A 19,696-nucleotide genomic window follows, 5' to 3' on the forward strand; every position below is an offset into this window, starting at 1 on the left:
CTCTGTGGGTGCAAACAGGAGGGTCAATTAATTAAACCCAGCTGGAGATGGGAGATGTATGTGAGTGAAACATTTCCAGGTGCTTCCCAGGCAGAGACAGAGGGAAGGAAAAAGTTTCAGGCAGAGGGACTATTCTGTATAACGTGTTCTGTCCATAAGGTGGAGAGAACAGTGCATGTTCTTTGGCATGGCTGGGGGATGGAATCCGAGGGAGGGGAGTGACAGAAACTGTGGCAGGAAAGGCAGGCAGGACTCTCTAGGCCACCTTAACAAGTTTAAACTTGGTTCTTTTCAGTAGGGATTCATTAGAGGTATTCATTGGGGGACTTCATCAGATGTGTGTCTAGAAAAGTCATGTAGGTACATATGTGTATGGGGTAAATTGAATTGGGCATCATTATGTACAGTAAGCTCAACATCTGTATGTGTACCACTGTTACATAAACTATATAGGTATCTGAATCAAATGGGGCAGTGAGTGATTTTTTTTTGTGTTTTTTTGTGTTGTTGTTTTTTAATGGACATTAGACCAGAGGATGCTACGACATAGTTCCAATAAGAGCAACATGAAACCAGTGAACTCTCCAAAGTTTCTGCAAGGCAGATCTTTCTTTGCATTATTTTAAATTGCCTCAGGACCTAAAAGGGCCATCACAATAGAAAAGGAATCTGGCACATGTAACACCTGAATAGAAATAACAACTGATGTGGGGGTGGGGTGGGGGGAGGAATTTGGTGAACCATGGACAGCTGTTAGAAGCATACACCAGCTAAAGGCCTTTCCAAAGCACAACTGCATATTTACCTTCTTCTTGAGCCCCAAACTTGTGAGGATGAAAGGGCATTCTAGAGAACTGTGGTCAAATTCCTTTTTATGGGAATTTCCCATACAATGAATAGCTTCTTTCTTTCTCGGAGAAGATTAAATGAACAGCCATGATGATTAAATGAGCTGCATCACTTGAGAAGATGTATGCCTCAGATTGTGAGAGGTGGGGAACATGCCCTGCTTGTAAATGTCTTCAAAGAAATCCCTCTGGTCCAAGGCGCTGGCTCCGCAGGCAGTGCTGTTTCCGAGGACAGGGAGGGCCAAGCCATCCATGCTTGCTCCAAATGAGGCAGCACAGTTACAGTTGGTGCCACAGGTAACCATTTGTGCTTCTGAAGCAGTTATTAAAAAGGGAGAATATCTCACTCTCCTTAAAACTTATGGTTGACGACCTTATTTCTCTAAGACACTCTCTTCCCCAGAAGAATATGTGTGTGTGTGTGTGTGTGTGTGTGTGTGTGTGTGTGTGATCCATATATGCTCCGGCATTTGAGAAGTAATCTGAAAATCAGAAAGATGAATCCAGTGTGTTTATATGAATTAAGTTCAATACATGTTGATGTATAGACTAGTCTAAGTCGCTTAGTATCCTAAAATAGCTACTTTCTTGTTTATTTTACAAGAAGACAATTTAGACCTGGTTCAGGGAAGGGAGCTACTCTTGAAGCCTCTTTAGCTTTACTTTTTAAATTTTTCAATTACAGTCTTCATTCAATATTATTCTGTATTAGTTTCAGGTGTATAGCATAATGGTTAGACAATCATATACTTTACAAAGTGCTCTCCCCGATGTTACAAGTACCCACCATATGTAGTTGTCACGATATTACTTGAGGAAGATAAAACTCTGCTTGCATCTAGTTCCAGGGTGCGAAGAAAAATTGATGGAAGACTTTTGGTTCTTTCAAACATAGATGCTGTGGAAGGTTTCTTTTTCCTCAATATGTGTGTGTGTGTGTATGCCTGTGTCAACCTTTCAATGAACTATCATGTGCCACAAAGTGCAAGGATAAAGCCTAATCCAGGCAGAGACCCTCCCCTCCCCAACACCTTGTGATTTGAAAGCAACATAACTCCCCCCGCAGTGCTAATGTTGCTTATCTTTGTTAGTCACTTGGTATCACATATAAGTTCCCAACAGCTACTGTTTGAGGCTCCCTGTTGCTTTCCATTTCTGGATGTGTTTCATTCTTATTCTGATCCTGGAAATATCATTTTCAACAAACTACCTATTACTAGGAAATGTCACTACAACAAAACATCAGTATTCTCCACAGAATTTGTTTGACTGGGATTTGACCCTTGTTGCTAATTCTTGGACTGTCTTCCTAGATTCTGGCTTATTTGCAGTCATATTTCTTCTGCCTGTTGATCATTTTGAAGCTTTTGTCTAGAAATTAAGCTGGGAAAAATAACATAGTAGGCTTTCCCCCATGAGAGTCCCTTCCGCTGATGCAAATACTTGAAAATGGACTTAAGGGACTTAAAGTTTGAAGGTTTTAAGAATGATTTGGAGAATGGAAATCAAAAAGGAACAACTACAAGTCAGTGTGAAATATTGTTTTGTCCCAAAATAGATTAAAATAAATTTAAATTTTGGTTCGTTATAGAAAATGGTTGTACTCTAGCTTTCTGATGTTGTAATACTCAGATATTGAAAAATATCCTGGATGGGGATGTTCCTTTTTCGTAGCCTCCTTCCAGTCTGACTATTATTTCCCCTCCTTTCATTCTGTATTCCACAAGTGGCAATTTTATTCTCAGATATCCAGGTAAAATGTTAACATAGATTTTGAAAATTAATCATTTTTCAAATGATAAGAGACTAGTGCATCTCAGGCTTAGAAATTTCTTACTCTTTATGCTCTGGCTAAGATCACTTGTGAAACACTTTGAATTTGTTTAAGCCACTTGTCTTCTATCAGCAACTCATTCAGTGCCCCTTAGATATGTCTAAGACCTTATTTTTTTGTGCACTTAGCAGGCTTCCAGCTGCAAGTATCTGCCATTTTCCAGCCCAAGATCTTCTGAAGCTGTAGACATCTTCTCCACCTATGGACAGCAGGGAGGAAGTCAGGGAATGAATGGCTCCTCAGCCAATGAATGATGAGAGTGGGTACATAATGCCCCATCCCTCTTGCTCTTCAGAGAGGATAATTGCATTTCCTAGTTTCTTTGTGGATTAGCTACAGTTGACCACACTATTCCCCAGCTAATAGCATACTCTTTATTTCTGCCTTCTCTTTCCTCTCCAACTTTCTTACTTTCCTACTGAGGTTTCTTTAATTTCTCAAATTAACTGTTTGAAATGGAATGTTTATCACTGGGTTAGATTCTGGGAGAACCTATATGAAATTATTTTCCTGAGGAAAAAAAGTTGTCAAGTTGTCTTTTATCTAAAGATATTAAATGATAGAAAAACTTAGATTTCCTTTATAGTTAACATATTTCTCACAGACATTTGGCTACAGTACTGTTTAAATAATTATGCAATATACTAGTAGAAGTGACACCAAAAAGCATAAGGGCACTACTGTTTTGTAATTAAATGTGTTCACTTTAAGCATCTAAGCGTAGGCATCAGTTATATGAAATGCTAATGAAAAAATAACCTATTAAAAAAACAACCTAATTGAAAAATAACCTAAGAGAAACAGTTAATTGTTTAAGGATAATTATAACATCCTTTGCAATAATCAAGTCCTGCTGAATTCAGTTGTCTGCTCACAATAGTGATTGGTATCATAGGAAAACTAGATTAAGTTGATAGATAGTAATCAAGTTTAAATGAACTTGATGGGGGACCAGTGGTCATTTCTTCTCCTTTATTTCTTAGTTACTAAAAATGAGTACAAAAAAGTGCTTCTCTCCACTTTTCTCAATTAGTTCTTTTACTTGAAATATATAAGAAGAAAAAATGCAACATAGTGTAAGCTCTTTCTTAAGGAAAAGTAGTTTATAGATATACTTAAAGACATCTTTAACTGGGAAATCATAACCACACAATGGATAGGAGAAGCTTGATTTTAAATTTGAAGTTCATTTCTAGAGGGCAAATGAATGAAGGCAGAAAGAAGGGATTGCATGGGACAGGAGGGTTAAGAGCATAGATGGAATCCATATGTAATAACAGCTAGTCATTTAAAAACTGCTTTAATTCTTTGTTATAGATATAAAAGCCAGGCCAGAGCACCTAAACTTTGTAAAAAATATTAATAATTCATATATATAGAAGCCTAAGCGATTGAACAACTGAACAACTGATGGACCGGTCACTGTGATGTGCACTGACCACCAGGGAGCAGATGCTCAATGCAGGAGCTGCCCCCTGGTGGTCAGTACACTCCTACAACCACCCTCCCACAGTCCCTCTCCCTGGCTGGCTGGCCCCCTGATTGGGCCTGATTGCCAGCCAGGCTCAGGAACCCCACCTATGCATGAATTCGTGCACTGGGCCTCTAGTATGATATGAGTATCATGAGACCTATTCACATTATTTCTGGTGCAGATGAAGTTCAAATTCTCAGCTTTATTTTTATCTTCCAGGCTTTTTATCTATTTTCATGCATTTATCACAGATTTGATTGGGGAGAACTATTCCATCTGTGTGTTGGATTGGCACAAGGTAAGATGTTTCCCTCTCCTGCTAGTGACACCTACTCACAGCTTGGACAAAATATAGCTTGGGCTACACATTCGATGTTTTGGCTCTACCTACCAGGATGGTTTGCAAATAGTATCAGTGGTGGTATCTCCAAAATAGTAGTTTTAAATTTCCCCCCAGCAATTGATTCATTTTTTCAAATGGAATATTTAGTAGAACTCCAAAGTAAAAAATATATTATGAAAATACTAATTCAACAGAGATATTTGAAAAGTGGTAACAGGTTGTTGTATGCTGTTAAGGACACTCTGCAATTATTTATCCAGAAACCCAAGGAGGTGCAGTAGGAAGTTCCATTTCAAAATGGAATAACCAACAATAACTATTGATTGTATTTTTATCCCAAACAACAAAGTCAGACAAGAAGCATACAACACTTCTTAGTACTACAATAAAAGATTTATAATTCAAAAATATTAAGAACATCACCTGTTGGAAATTTACTTGTTATTAAACATTTGACTGTTAGGCGATAAGACTGTACTCCAGGTAGATGAGTCTGCATCTCACATAGCATGTAAATGGGAGGGGCATGCTATTGAAGAACTGGGTTTTGGCAAGGGAAAAGGGAGATCTCTTATTTAAATCATATCCAAGGTACAGTTTACTCTGATGAACTTAAAGGATATGTACTTAGCAAATTATACCAAGGGACATTGGTCTGAGAGATGTTCAATGTACATGGATTCTTCATTCTCCTCAGTTCTACCTGTTTGAGATCCTATCTAGTTGCATGAAATTCAGAGTGGGATCTCATTTAAACCTTTGTAATCCAAATTTGTCACCCTGAAAATTCAGCATGATTCCTCATTATGATTGCAAAATCTGCCATTAACTAACCAGCCCTTGTAACCTGGCTTTAACAGTTTCTCCCGTCTCACTAGCACCTTGTCCACAGGCTCCACAATGAGACTAGGTATTGTACATGCCCAATATGGACTGGCTTAGAGTGTAGGCCTTGGAAAATATTTCACATACATGGGGACTTGATTACACATCTTTAGAAATGAGAGGAAGCCAGAAACTGGCATTTAGTTAATATGATTTTTAAAGGAAGGTCATTTATATGCACAGATTGGTAGAAGTTTTATACTGAGGTTTGCAGGCAAGAATGAGTTAATCATACAATATTTTGGAAGACGGTTCACCCAAATGTGTTAAAGATCTGATATATAACACATGTGAGCTAGTGCTTTTGAGTGTATTCCCACAGAGTTAAAACACACATTAGAAATAAAAAATGTGGACCAATTGGACACTTGAAACAACTCTGCAGGATTTTAGAGCTTCTTAGGAACATAACTCAAAAAATAAATCCTGAAATTATGTCCCTGATTTGGAAAACTTGTATTATTGCCATTTTACAAATGGAGAAAAAGCAAACTAAACTCAAAAAGGAAAAGACAAGGTAAGGAGATTTTGGCTCATGTAGGAGTGATTGCATAGTAGCCTATGGCAGGCCGGAGAAATGGAGGTTGGGGTTGTGCTAACATCCAGGAATCTAATGGACTCAATTTCCAGCTAGTACAGTGAAGCACTGAAGTTCCAGACTAGAGATACCTTATTGGATTTGGTATCAAATAAAATTCATCTTATTCAAGCGGGAACTATTAAATTGCTCAAAAATAATAATGGGATGTAATTTCCTATTACTATCACCAATGTCTGATGGCTTAGTAATGATAAAACATTAAAGTGCAGGAATAATCATTAGAACCGGCAATAGATAGGAACAGTAGGCCACTGTTTTAGGTTATGAAGTCATCCATAATAATCTTCCTACTAGTCTTGCAGTCATTGTGTTGTGCTATACCAAACCTTACCCGACTCAGTTTGTAGGTTGTAAAGTGTCTGTAGGAAACAAAGAGTTCTTTGTTTTTCCTAAATTGATGCTAAATTACACTCCTAATAGATTATCATTTTAAATGATCATCATTTGAAGAAATCCTTTTCCTCCAAGAGCAAATTCAGAACAGTCTACTCTAGTCTGCTGGTTTAGGTAGCTTTTTTGCATCCAATTTCATTCCCATGGAATTTAAAATGCAACAACTTCTCCTACCCTTTAGCATAGGGAGTTAGGGGGAGTCCAGACAAGATATTGAATTTGGAAATGCAGGGTTTGTGCTGTGGAGGAAGACACAGAGATGAGTTAAACCCTTTCATTTGCTCACTGAGAAGATAAATTCCGGTTTTCCCAAAGGATGAGAAAGGATCTAGAGATGGAAGATAAGGCCGAGAGTAGAAGTATGTCAATGTGAGATCAGATAGTCATGTAGCACGAGGGGTTCCTTTTTAGCTTTAACGATTTTCAAGTATGTGGTTTGTTAGTTTTGGAGAGCACGTGTGAAATTATGCTTTGTCTATGTGCAATAATTTCCTTTTACTGCAAATCCTGGAATAGGGTTGGATTAGGGTCAGGGATTGTCAGTGGGTATGAATAAAAAAGAAGAAATAGTTCAATTGAAGAACCTTAATAACCAAAAATTGCATGAGAAGTTAGGGCATGTTTCAGGCAATATATACAAAGAAAACATTTAATTTGAAAAATATGCTACCTCCATAATATATGCTTATACCCACTGGAATCATTCTGGGAGTGATTTATTATAACCCAGACTTACTAGAGTAGACACAATGACCTAGCATATTTATTCTCAATAGATAACAAATGGGTCGCTGAGGCACCTCTCAGTGGGACAGGACTGAACCTCATTGTTAAATATCCAGTGCTCCTTTTTTGTAAGGCGGATGTTGGGTAAATGACTCTGGTTCTGGGTCAGATGGTGTTTAACAACTCGAGCTAGTGGCAACAGAGACTTGCTGTGTCACTCGGAAAGGATATACTGAGGAACATCACCACTCTTTCTGGTGGCAATCTTCTTATCAGTTGGCACAGCCTAGAGAACAGGCACCTCCCACAAAGTTGTTCAGATGACAGATGGGTCTTGCATGGAAGCTCAGTGTTAACTACCTTTCCAGAGATTCCTTTCCAGCTCAAGTGGGGATTTGAGAAGCCATTCCGCTAATGAACACTGACTGGCCAGCTGTTTCATCTATAACACAATGAGGCCTTCAACTTGTCTATAGCTTGGTACAATTTGTCAGCACAGGTGCCGCTGGTTGGAAAAACATTAAATTTTCACTTATGCTGGCATTTCACTAGAGGCATTTAAGCCTTGCAGAGCTGGAAGGGGTTGTACTCTTAAATGATAGAAAAGAAGTTCAAACTTGTGGAGAGAAGAAGAAACTTGTATGCAATGACCTGGTTTGTCCATGATGTCTCCTTAGTTTCCGAACTCAGTGCCTTGTCCTCCCTCACCCTCCAGATGCTGCTCTGCCTGATTCATTAACTGATTAACCCTCCTTTTCATTTTCACACCAAACATTCCTAATATCCAAAATATAAACACTGGTTTCATTGGCATATTGCTGACCTTGGACTGGCTTTGGATTTGCTAGTTGGCTGTAGTTTACTCCTCAAGGCTTGCCTGAAGCTTTCATTCTCTTATGTGATGGGAGGAAAACTAATGAGAAATGGACCTAAAGACTGGATCAGTGCATGAATAGATGCTTTTATTCCCCACCCAGACATACATACAAGGGAGGCAATAGGATAAATACTCCCTAGTAAGACATGCCAGTCCCTACAGTGAGTGGGAAGGGGAGACACATACGGAAATCCTTTAGCCCTCAGAGGCTGGGCGTAGGGGACATCTTTAAATTCCTTTTAATTTGTTTAATGATTTCGTTCTCTAGTCCAGTGTTTCCCAACCTTCTCTCATGATGAGAATCACCTGGTGGAGTTGTTAAAACACAGATTCCTGAATCCCAACTAAGAAGTGCTAAACTAGGATTTTTGAGAACATATAGGTAAAATTGCATACCTAACTTAGTGCTCTGTATATAACATCTGTCTTAGAGCACTAGTTAAGTATACAATTTTACCTATATGTTCCCCCAAATCCTAGTTTAACACTTCTTAGTTGGGATTCAGGAATCTGTGTTTTAACAACTCCACCAGGTGATTCTCATCATGAGAGAAGGTTGGGAAACACTGCTCTAGTCTACATGTGTCTAAATACAAAATACAACAAAACCCTTTGGATTCCTGATGTCAGGGTGGGAGGCCTACACCTACTTTGTGAGATGGGTATTTTACTTTATATTTTTATTTTAAGATTTTTATTGTTTTAACTTTTTTAATTACAGTTTACATTAAATATTATTTTGTATTTTCAGGTATATAGCACAGTGGTTAGACAACTGTATGCTTGACAAAGTGTTCCCTTCAATATTTCCAGTGCCCACCTGGTACCATACATAGTTATTATTATACAATATGATTGACTGTATTTCCTATGCTGTACGTTTTATGCCTGTGACTATTTTGTAACTGCTAGTCTGAACTTCTCAATTCATTCACCTTTTTCATCTGGTCCCCCAAACTTCCTCCCTTCTGGCAACCACTGGGTTATCCTCTGTATGATTTGGGTCTTTTAATCTATTCTGTGTTTCTATTAGAAGAGAGATTAAGATAGCTGCATATCTTAGCAGATCTATGATATGTCAGTGCCTTGTGCTGTGATATTTCTTCTCTCCCCACCCTCCTCTTTTTCCTGAGAACATGTAGAATAAGGCAGAAATTGCCTAGCTCCCTTTTACCTCTAATTTTGAAAACACCAGGAACCTGTCTCTTTATGAAGGATGTAGCCATCATTACCCCACATAATGCCCTCCACAAGCATCGGAGGTAAGCATTATCAGCACCATTTTACAGACAGGAAAATGAGGCTCAGGGAGATAAACTCATGTCAGGTCATGTAGCTGGTGGTACAGCTGAGACTCAGGTCCAATCTCATTACAAAAGCAGCTCCACTCCACATGACTGATATGCATCAACACCATCTGTGTTTTCTTTTAAAAAGTTTTGAGAAAAAGTCCTTGATTTGGGTAAAAAAGAAATTTCATAGACCTGCATATCAATATACTTTCAGACTAATGAAATAATGAAAAATCCAGGCATTCTCAGGGGTTGGAATAGTTGTTGTTCCCATAATCTTGTCTCCGTTTCATCAAATTTAAGTTGATTAAGTCTCAATAAAAAAAAGACTACTAACACATAAAGCTGGACAATTTAACATCATCTTTTGAGACTTGGTGGCCAGGGAGTGGTTTATTCTCCTCTATTGCTATGTCATATGGACAAATATAGCTTTGATTACAAAAATGTGGTTTTATTCCTCTTTCTATTCTACTCAGGAAGTGCATTAAGCTGCAGTGACCTCTATGTAAGAAAAATGTGATCAGCAAGACACAAACAGTGTGAGCACTTGCTGACCCAAGAAGCACTGCTCCTGTGGACTGATGGACGGTGTCTTAGAGAAAATGTAGCAGTTGTCTAGGCGCGGTCGGGAAGGCCAGGTGCTGAGAAACAATTGTCCTGGAGGCTTCGTGGATGGCTGTTGTGAAGTAGATCATTATTGTGCAGGTAAGGATTTGTCTAAATCCCAAACACTGAAATGGCTATCTCTAGGACGTGGAAAGATGTGAACATTCAGCAACTCAAGGCCAAGAGGAACTTCAGTAAAAAGAGGGAAAGCACATAAGTTGATTATATTTTGCCCACTTGGCCAGACCTTTGCTTCTGAGGCTTGGCATCTCTTTGGACACAGTGTATCCTTCTGGTGTGTGCTTCGGGCTCTGTGGGCAGGTGTTCAGTTACCATTCTGCTGCCAGGGGACCGCTTGCTAAAGGAGTACATTGGCAGCTCCTGGGTGTCTTTCTGCTGTTCTTACCTCCACGCCTTCATCTTCTCCCTCACTGCTCACCTCAGGCAGGGCCAGGCTGTGCCTCTAGCACCACCAAGGACTTGGGAGGTTTGCATCTATTTTTTGGAATTAGTTGTTTCAATAGTTCAAATTTTATATGCTTAAGCCTTGCCAGGTTACAGTGGCATAATGTTTTCTTGAAAATTCTTCTTTACATTTATAACTAAAATTATTTATTTTCAGCTTTTCTTGGCTTATTTTGTTGGAACTCTCTCTTATTTGTTGAGAATTTGCTATCAATTTTCAATTCATGGGAGCATCAAAGTTGGTATGTCCTTTATTCATTGTTAGTTTTATAGTATTGACTATCCAGTGTATTTCAATTCCTTTAAGCATTTTGAATGGTGGTACTGGCCATGCCAAGCAAGGGTGAGGTTCCCATACCCCTCTGAAGCAGGGATGATGGGAAAAAAATATGAATCTTCACTTTTTTTAGAGGAAGTGGGCCAGAACTACCAGTATTCCAAAATGTGTAAAATCATTGCTATCCTAAACCATAGTATTATTCTAGCACCCACGAGGCAGTTTTGTGTGTTTTAGAAGGAGATCCTTAATTTTTCTATATATTATGTTCAGTGTCTGATAAACAATCCCCAGTACCTATACATTCGTGCTGCTAGTCATCTAAAGACTTCATTCTCACAAACTGTACCAGCTGGCTTTGATCTGCCTTGTTATGACAAGTAGTTTGGTGTCTGTTATAAGTTGCATTGCTAATACTCTATGAGGATCATCAGGTTCACTAAAATCCTTTGTGCCTGAAATGTTTCACTTACATTGTTCATCTCATTTTGCTCAACCAGTCCTTGTAAGCTTGCTTTTTTGTTTCCATTGATTTTCCCCTCAAAGTCAAAGTCCTTATAATCAGTCCTGCCATAGAAGGCGCACTCAGAGTTCACTCTGTGCTGATCACAGATCCCATATCTACCAAGCAAAGTGGAATACCATGAAGTGGTATGTCATGAAGAGGAAATTTGTTAAGTCCTTAGGGGTGGTGTCTCATGAGACTCACTAGGCATGTGGGCTAACATGCTTTCATGATTCTCATAGTCTGTGCCTTTAAAGCACACATGTCAAACACAAGGCCCGCGGGCCAAATCCGGCCCGCCAGGCCTTGCAATGTGGCCCGCACCGCACTGTCATCACTGCACTCCGCTGTGTTCCATCACAATGACGCGCGGTGAGATAGGAGGCTTGTGATCTCGCCGGCCACCGTACTTGCTATCTATTACGCATGCGCATAGATAACAAGTCACTCGAGATTCAGGAGGCATGACCTATAGTCCGGCATCCGATGTGGTTGTGCGGGTGGCAGAGCAGAGGAGAGAGTGAGTGTGCGGGCATAAAAAATACACAGCAGAAGCTGCCAGTTCCTGGCATAAAGTGCAGGCATAAAAATCGCAACAGAATCTGCTATCTGTACCCAGCCAAGCATTTATTGACTGACTTTTTTTTTCTCCACTCCATCTGCCAAATCAAGCTATCCCTGTGCAGTTTTCAACTTTTTCCTTCTAATGCAGATTTCTAATAAACTACATCTTTTACTGCCAATATTGATCCCAAAATGTCCAGGAAAAGAAAAGTTGACGGTGAAGGCAGACAATTTAATGACAAATGGGAAAATGAATACATGTTTGTGCTTAGAGAGGGCAAACCAGTGTGTATATTGTGTTATGAGACAGTGTCGGTGATGAAAGAGTACAATATACGTCGTCATTTTGACACCAAACATAATGTTAAGTATGGCAAATATACTTTGGAAGAAAAGCATAAAATTGTTAAAGAACTAAAAGGCAAACTACAATCACAGCAGCAAATGTTTACAAAGGCTACAGCGAAAAATGATGCTGCAGTGAAAGCAAGCTTTATAGTGGCTGAAGAAATTGCCCGTACTTCAAGGTGTTTTTCAGAGGCTGCCTTTTTGAAGCAATGCATGCTAAAAGTGTGTGAGCAAGTATGCCCAGACCAGATACAGAGTTTTCAAAATGTCAGTTTGTCAAGAAACACCATTGCAGATAGAGTTCAAGAACTCTCAGGAAATCTATCATCACAGCTGGCCGAACAGGCATGCAGTTATCTCGCTTTTTCACTTGCTATCGATGAAAGCACAGACAACACTGATACAGCGCAGCTGTCCATCTTTATACGTGCTACGAAAACCGACCTCTCTGTCACTGAGGAACTTTTGGATGTAGCTGCCATGCATGGGACGACGACTGGTAGAGATATATTTGAGGCTGTGGAGAAATCTATAAATAATTTTAAATTACCCTGGGAAAAGTTGGTGGGGCTAACTACTGATGGCACACCTTCAATGTGCAGAGAAAAGAAAGGCTTGGTTGGACTAATGAAGGAAAGAATGCAAAAAAGTCACTGCCACACACCCTTGATTACTTATCATTGCATTATCCACCAAGAGGCTATGTGTGGAAAAGTTCTGGACATGAATGACATAATGACCACAGTCATTAAAACTATTAACTTTATACGGGCACGTGGCCTGAATCATCGCCAGTTCCAGCAGTTTTTACAGGAGGTGGGTGCAGAGCATGGAGACGTGCCATACCACACAGAAGTAAGATGGCTGAGCAAGAGCGCAGTCCTCAAAAGATTTTTTGAGCTCAGAGAACAAATTGCTCTTTTCATGGAAAGTAAAGGAAAGCCCTTGCCTGAACTGTCGGATCCCGCCTGGCTATGTGATTTTGCTATGATGTGTGACATATGCGAGCATCTCGCCCAACTGAATCTGAAGCTGCAGGACGCAAACAAGTCATCACGAAGATGTCTGACATGATCACAGCATTCCAGCATAAACTTCAACTATGGAAGTCCCAACTGGAACAGGACAATCTTGCCCACTTTCCCGTTTGTTTGAGTATCTCAACCACTATTTCTGGTACTTTTCCTTGCAGTCGGCTGGCTACCAAAGTTAGCCGTTTACTAAGTGAATTTGAGCGGCGCTTCTCTGACTTTAGAACACAGCACTCAGGCTTTGACATCTTTGCCAATCCTTTTACAGTTGATGTCAACAATGTGCCCCATCACCTTCAGATGGAGATAATCGAGCTTCAGTCTGACAGTGGCCTGAAATCAAGGTTTCAGGATGTTGAAATTGAGGACTTCTACCCTCTACTGCCCCCTGACTCAATGCCAGAGCTTTGACTTCATGCTGCCCGTATTCTATCCATGTTCGGGAGCACCTATCTTTGTGAACAGATGTTTTCAATAATGAATCTGAACAAAAACAGCACAGATCACGCATTACCGATGACAACCTCCATGCTGTTTTGCGGGTTGCTACAGCCCAAGAAATAAAACCGAACATTGACTCATTGATCCGGGGAAAACGGTGTCAGACATCTAGCCAGAAAACAAAACAATGAGCATTTTAGGTACATTCCAATATTACTGTTTTGCTTGATACCAATATTACTGTTTTGCTTGATAGCATGTGAGTTGGTTAACAGCACTGTTAAGGAAAAGATTGTTCCACTCATTTTAAATTCACATTTCTGGTTAACATTGTCAGTTTATGACTGTTCAGTAAACCATTCGGCCCGCGATTTAGGCTGGATTTTAGATTTTGGCCCCTTCTCTGATTGAGTTCGACACCCCTACTTTAAAGTATTTTAAATTGAGGTAAAATATACATAACATGTAATTTACCATTTTAACAATTTCATAATGGTTACAGTTCAGTGGCATTCACATTGTGTAACCATCACTACTATTAATCTCCAGGAAATTTTTCATCTTGAAAAATAAAAACTCTTTTTAAAAAATATATTTTATTGATTTTTTTTACAGAGAGGAAGGGAGAGGGATAGAGAATTAGAAACATCAATGAGAGAGAAACATGAATTAGGTGCCTCCTGCACACCCCCTCCTAGGGATGTGCCTGCAACCAAAGTATGTGCCCTTTGACTGGAATCGAACCTGGGACCCTTCAGTTTGTAGGGCGATGCTCTATCCACTGAGCCAAACCAGTTTCAGCAAAAATGAAAACCCTTTACCCGTTAAATAATAACTTCTTTTTCCTCTCTCCCCCAACTCCTGGCACTACTATTCTACTTTCTGTCTCTAAATCTGAATGTTCTAGGTATTTTATATAAGTGGAATCATACAATGTTTGTTCTTTTATGGCTGGCTTATTTTACCACAATATCTTCAAGAGTCATCCATATTGTAGCATGTATCAGACTTCCCTTCCCTTTTAAGCTGCATAACACTCTATTATTTGTTGATAATACATTTTTTTTTTATTGTCTGTAGTATTTCATTGTTTATTTATCAAGAGAAACTATTCCGTAGCTCAAATATTCATGTTTCATAGTTCAGGAACACAGGTCAGTGACAAACCTCCATGGAAATTCTTTACATTCTAAGTTCACTTTGTACTCTGAAAGATACCAGCCTGTGTCATCTCCCCAAAATCTTTCGTAGAATATGATTTTTGTGGAAATCTGCATATGCCTTCTTTCTTGGTTCAGCTGTACCAAACTCATAGGAAGTTGCAGGGATACAATGATGACTCCAACAATATGAAATGTCAGACACTTGGCCAGAGGTTTTGGCAAACCACCGGAAGACATATAGTTATACTCTCTCACCACCAATAACCTTCCTGAGGGAGAAGCAGATGACCTATACTACATTTTGTTTATTCATTCACCATTGATGAACACTTATTTGGGTTGCGTCCACCTTTTGGCTATTGTGAAGAATGCTGCTATGAAGATGTGTAAACAAACATATTTTCCAGTCCTTGCTTTTATTATTCATTGGTACTTACATTTTCTATTTGTTCAGTTAGTTTTATCTCTGTTGGGATCATCTAAAAAACGATTGAGCATACTAAACACCCTAATCTAGGTCAGGATTTTAAAATTTCCTTTTCTTAAAGCAATTGTACCCCTTTTGTGAACACAAGCTTAAGTGGGCGCTCGGTGTAGCTGATAAGAGCCCCGAGAGCAGCCCCTGGTCTGTTTGGGCGCAGGAGATGCAGAGGTTCAGCTTGCTGTGGTCCCTCCTCCAGCTCCTGAGGCTTTTCCTCTGAACCTCCCCAAAGGGGCTTTGTGGACAGAAAAACCTCCTGATGGGATGGGAAATGGTTCTCAGCCATTCACTTCCCCTTCCCCACTCCTGTTTCCATCAAAGCAATTCAGCCTTTGTATGGTAACCTTCAACTTACACCCCAGGGTTCTCTGCCTGGACTAGCTGTTCAAAGATCCCCAATCTATTTTACTGACCAAAATGATAACCCACATGGGGCTGAGGATTCATAGCCTTGATAGACCTCTTGTGTCACCTGGATGTGGAGACTGACCTAGTTTATTGATGAGCACTCCATGGAGGGAAGTTTCAAAGTCAGAGCCCACTCACCTGGTAAGGAGCCAGCTTCTGCAACACACAAAACTTAATGTTGATCCACAGACATTTTCAATTAGAAGGGAACTTAGACATCACTAGCCCAGAGCAGGCAAATACTGTTTGGTTTGCATAACATTTTAAAAATTAGTTGATAGTATTGAAAAAATCAGGAATGTTTACATAAAAATCATGATTCTAGCTTTTCTTAAAAATATCGGAACACCAGGCCCATGGCCCTGTAGAGCGGTATGAATCACTGTGGTAAGGGGCGGGGCTTAAAAAATCACAATGTGCAGTCTGCATGCCAGATAAATTAAATGCTATTCTCTGTAGTTAGGACTCAGGCATAATATACATATTTTAAATTGTGATAAAGTACATGACATTAAATTTACCATCTTAATAATTTTAAGTGTACAGTTCAGTAGTGTTAAGTATATTCAATTATGAGCAACAGATTTCTGGAACTTTTTCATCTTGCAAAGCTGAAATTTTATCCCACCCATGTGATAGGATTTCCTGCTCTTTCTGAGGCTGCACAATGTTCATTGTATGTATATACTGCATTTTGTTTATGCCTTCAACTGTCAATGGATATTCATAGGTTGCTTCTATTCCTAGTCATGGTGAATGATGTTGCTATGAATATGGGTATACCAATAATATATCTTTAACATCTGTTTTCAATTCTTTTGGATATATACTCAGAAGTGGGATTGCTAGGTCTTATGATAATTCTATTTTAAAGTGTTTTACGAACCTCCACACTGTTTTCCATAATCATTTTACATTTCCACCCAGAGCAGCATACAAGGGTTCCAATTTCTCTGCTTGTTTTTTTTTTTTTTTTTTTTTTTTTTTTTTAATATTGGCCATTTGGGGTGTAAGATTATATTTATTGTAGTTGTGATTTGCTAATTCTTTTATTTAGTGATGTTGAGCTTCATAGCTTGTTGGCCATTTGTATATTTTCTTTGGAGAACTGTCCAAGTCCGTTGCCTATTTTAAAATTATTGTTGTTTCTTTGTTGTTGAGCTATAGATGTTCCTCAGATATTCTAGAGAATAACCCTACATCAGATATATTATTTTCAAATACTTTCTCTTACTCATAGATTGCCTTTTCACTCTGTTGATTGTTTCCTTTGTTTCACAGATGTTTTAAAGTTGGATATAGTTCAATTTGTCTATTTTTGTAGATTGTCTGTGCTTTTGGTGTCATACTCAAGGAATCATTCCAAATCCTGTGTCCTGGAGCTTTTCCCTTATGTTTCTTCTATCAGTTTTAGAGTTTCATATGTGTTTTTTTTTATAAACAGGTAGAATATAAAATTAACTGGGATATGAGATATAATTTATGATTAAAGAGAAAAAGTACCATTTCCAAAATGTATAAAATATTTTTATTTTAGTGTAATTCTTTTTTTAGTGTGATTATTTCTTATGCGAAAATAATATAACTTTGGGATTTAGTGTCAATTATTCAAATTATGACATTCATAGTGATTTAAAACTTATTACAAATTCAGCAAAGTATCTAATTTATTAAATTGCATCAGCTATTAGGATGATTCTTTTGTCATTTTTGTAAATATTGAAGTTAGGTCTTATAACTGAAAGTAGAAATCATTTTTATATCTCAATCTTCATATATATCCTGGTATGATGCTCTGGTTGCAGGAATTCTGACAAAAGGGTTATATTTTGTACACTTTTTAGTGAACTTTTATAGCATAATCTTTACTTGTATAATTTAAAATCAAATTCACTTTTGGGAATGTGGATGTATATCTGTGAAAACCAGTTTTTCATCTTAAGAATTCATAACTATGTTTAGTAAATATACTTTATTTTCATGCTGAAGGCCTTATATTTTGCATATATCGTATATTTGTCTTCATATAACTACTTCACAGTTATATGTGATTCTTAGACTTAACAGTCAAGTCTCTTATTGTTACGCACAGACTTCGTGATCCCCAAGGACCACCAGGGAGCCGAGTCCGATGCAATAAACAAAAGAGCCTTTTCCATGCTAGCATGGGCTCTGTCCCACTCATGCCAGCAGCATGGTGGAAGAGAGCGAATTTCGCCCAGTCCAGGGGATTTACTCCAGTCGGTGGTGATGTCACTGCCTCGGCTAACCCTGATTGGTTGGGTGAGGGCTAGGGTTCAGTTACAGAATGGAGGATAACTCCGCCCTGCCCCACAGTGGAGTCAGGAGCCCATCCTCGCCCTGCCCTGCCCTCTCATTATGTGTAAGGTTTTAATATTTTTGGTAATATATGGGTTGATTTAAACTAGTTGTAGCACTAAAATGAGTATTTTGAATGCTCATTCAGAGCCTTCACATCTTTGCCAGTACTTTAAAAAATTTCTTCTCTATCTCTTCTGAAAATGGGCTTCTTTTGCCCACTAAACAGTAAGGTAGGAGACCAATAAACTATGGTTTTTAAAGTATTGTTTTTCTCACATCTCCTTTGGCTGACACTGATCTCTCAACTCTGATTATTGTTCATAAATGTGTTCATGGCTGTGTTTTGACTTTTCTCCAGTCATCTCTGGCTGTTCTCTTCACTATGTGACGTGAGCCTTTGTAAATGTTTGCGCTCTTCAGAAACAAAGGGATTGTGTCTTCTGCCTACCTGCTCACAGCTGGCTGCTTCCAAGCAGTCAGGGCATGTTTGGTATGGTACTATCAGCCTTCCTCTGTGCATAGCTCTGTGTCATGCTGCAACAGAACTGTCCCCCTAGTGTCTGTTGGATAGGGCATGCTGATCAGGCAGGTGATGCTGTTTAAAAAATGAGTATGTTGCCTCCGTGAGGTCATTGGTGGCCTGACAGAGTTTTCCCACTGCATTGTTTTATGCTCTTGGAGCACAGGAGTTCCAGGGAGAACTTTATTCCAATGGATAAACATCAACATGATTATGGTGATAGCAACACTGATTATAAAGTAGCAAGACATTAGTCTATTGTCTGCTCTTCCTATACCTGTCCCCCCAACCCACTGAGGTTTGACTTATTGCAGTGCTAGGGCAAAATGTGCCTTTCCTGAGACCCATATTCTGGACACCAGGGCAGCTCTGAGCTCTGGGCTCCACAGTCAGTCTTAATCAATGGTTCTTAAACTTATTGGGGTTATAAATTCCACTGAGAATCCAGTGATAAACATGGACCCTCTCTAGGTGAAATAAACTTAAGCACATAGAATATTTTAGAAATCATTTCAGTGTTCTCATAGATTGCCCTGAAGTTTCATCCTAGGGCCTTCTAAGGACAACTAACCTTTGCTGTTTGATTACCATGCTTAGCACTATGGGAGACATGTTACCTGAGTTATCTCAATCCCTACAATGACCTGATGAGCCAGATTCTATTTTATATAATTCTATAAGATGAGAAAATGGAGGCATAGAGAGAGTCAGTAGCTTGGTTACACAGGAAGAAAGCAGGAGAGCTGTGACTAGCACTGAGGCAGCCTGATGCTGGAGCTAGAGACCCAGGACCTCAGTATGAGAACTCTTGTTTGGAGAATTTGATTTGGTTCTAGGCTGAATTCTAATCTGAAGAAGCATCAGGACTATTGGACAATTATAAGAGTTCTTAGTTACCAAGGAACTCAATGGTGCAACCCATAGATCCACAGCTTTGACATCACCCAAGAATGTGTCAGAAATGCAAAATCTCAGATCTCGCTCAAGAACTAAGAGTTTTAATAAGATCTTCCAAGAGATTTGTATGCATATCATAGTTTGAGAAGGATTAGTTTAGATCGCTCAGCATCAGAAACTTGGACAGTCTTTGAAAACATTTTGAGCTTAAAATTAAATTTTTGGTAACTTTTGACAATATTGATGATGGTTCCTAGTAATGTGGCTGGTAATGATGGTGTTGGGGGAAGGTGGTACAGAGAGAGGCAGAGTCAGCACTATGAATATATGTGAGAAGAACATATTGGCATGTTGTAGGTTCCCCTGGTCTGAATTACTAGTAACTGTAAGGT

This window comes from Pipistrellus hanaki, assembly GCF_964339955.1.
Source record: "Pipistrellus hanaki genome assembly, chromosome: 4".
NCBI lineage: Eukaryota > Metazoa > Chordata > Mammalia > Chiroptera > Vespertilionidae > Pipistrellus > Pipistrellus hanaki.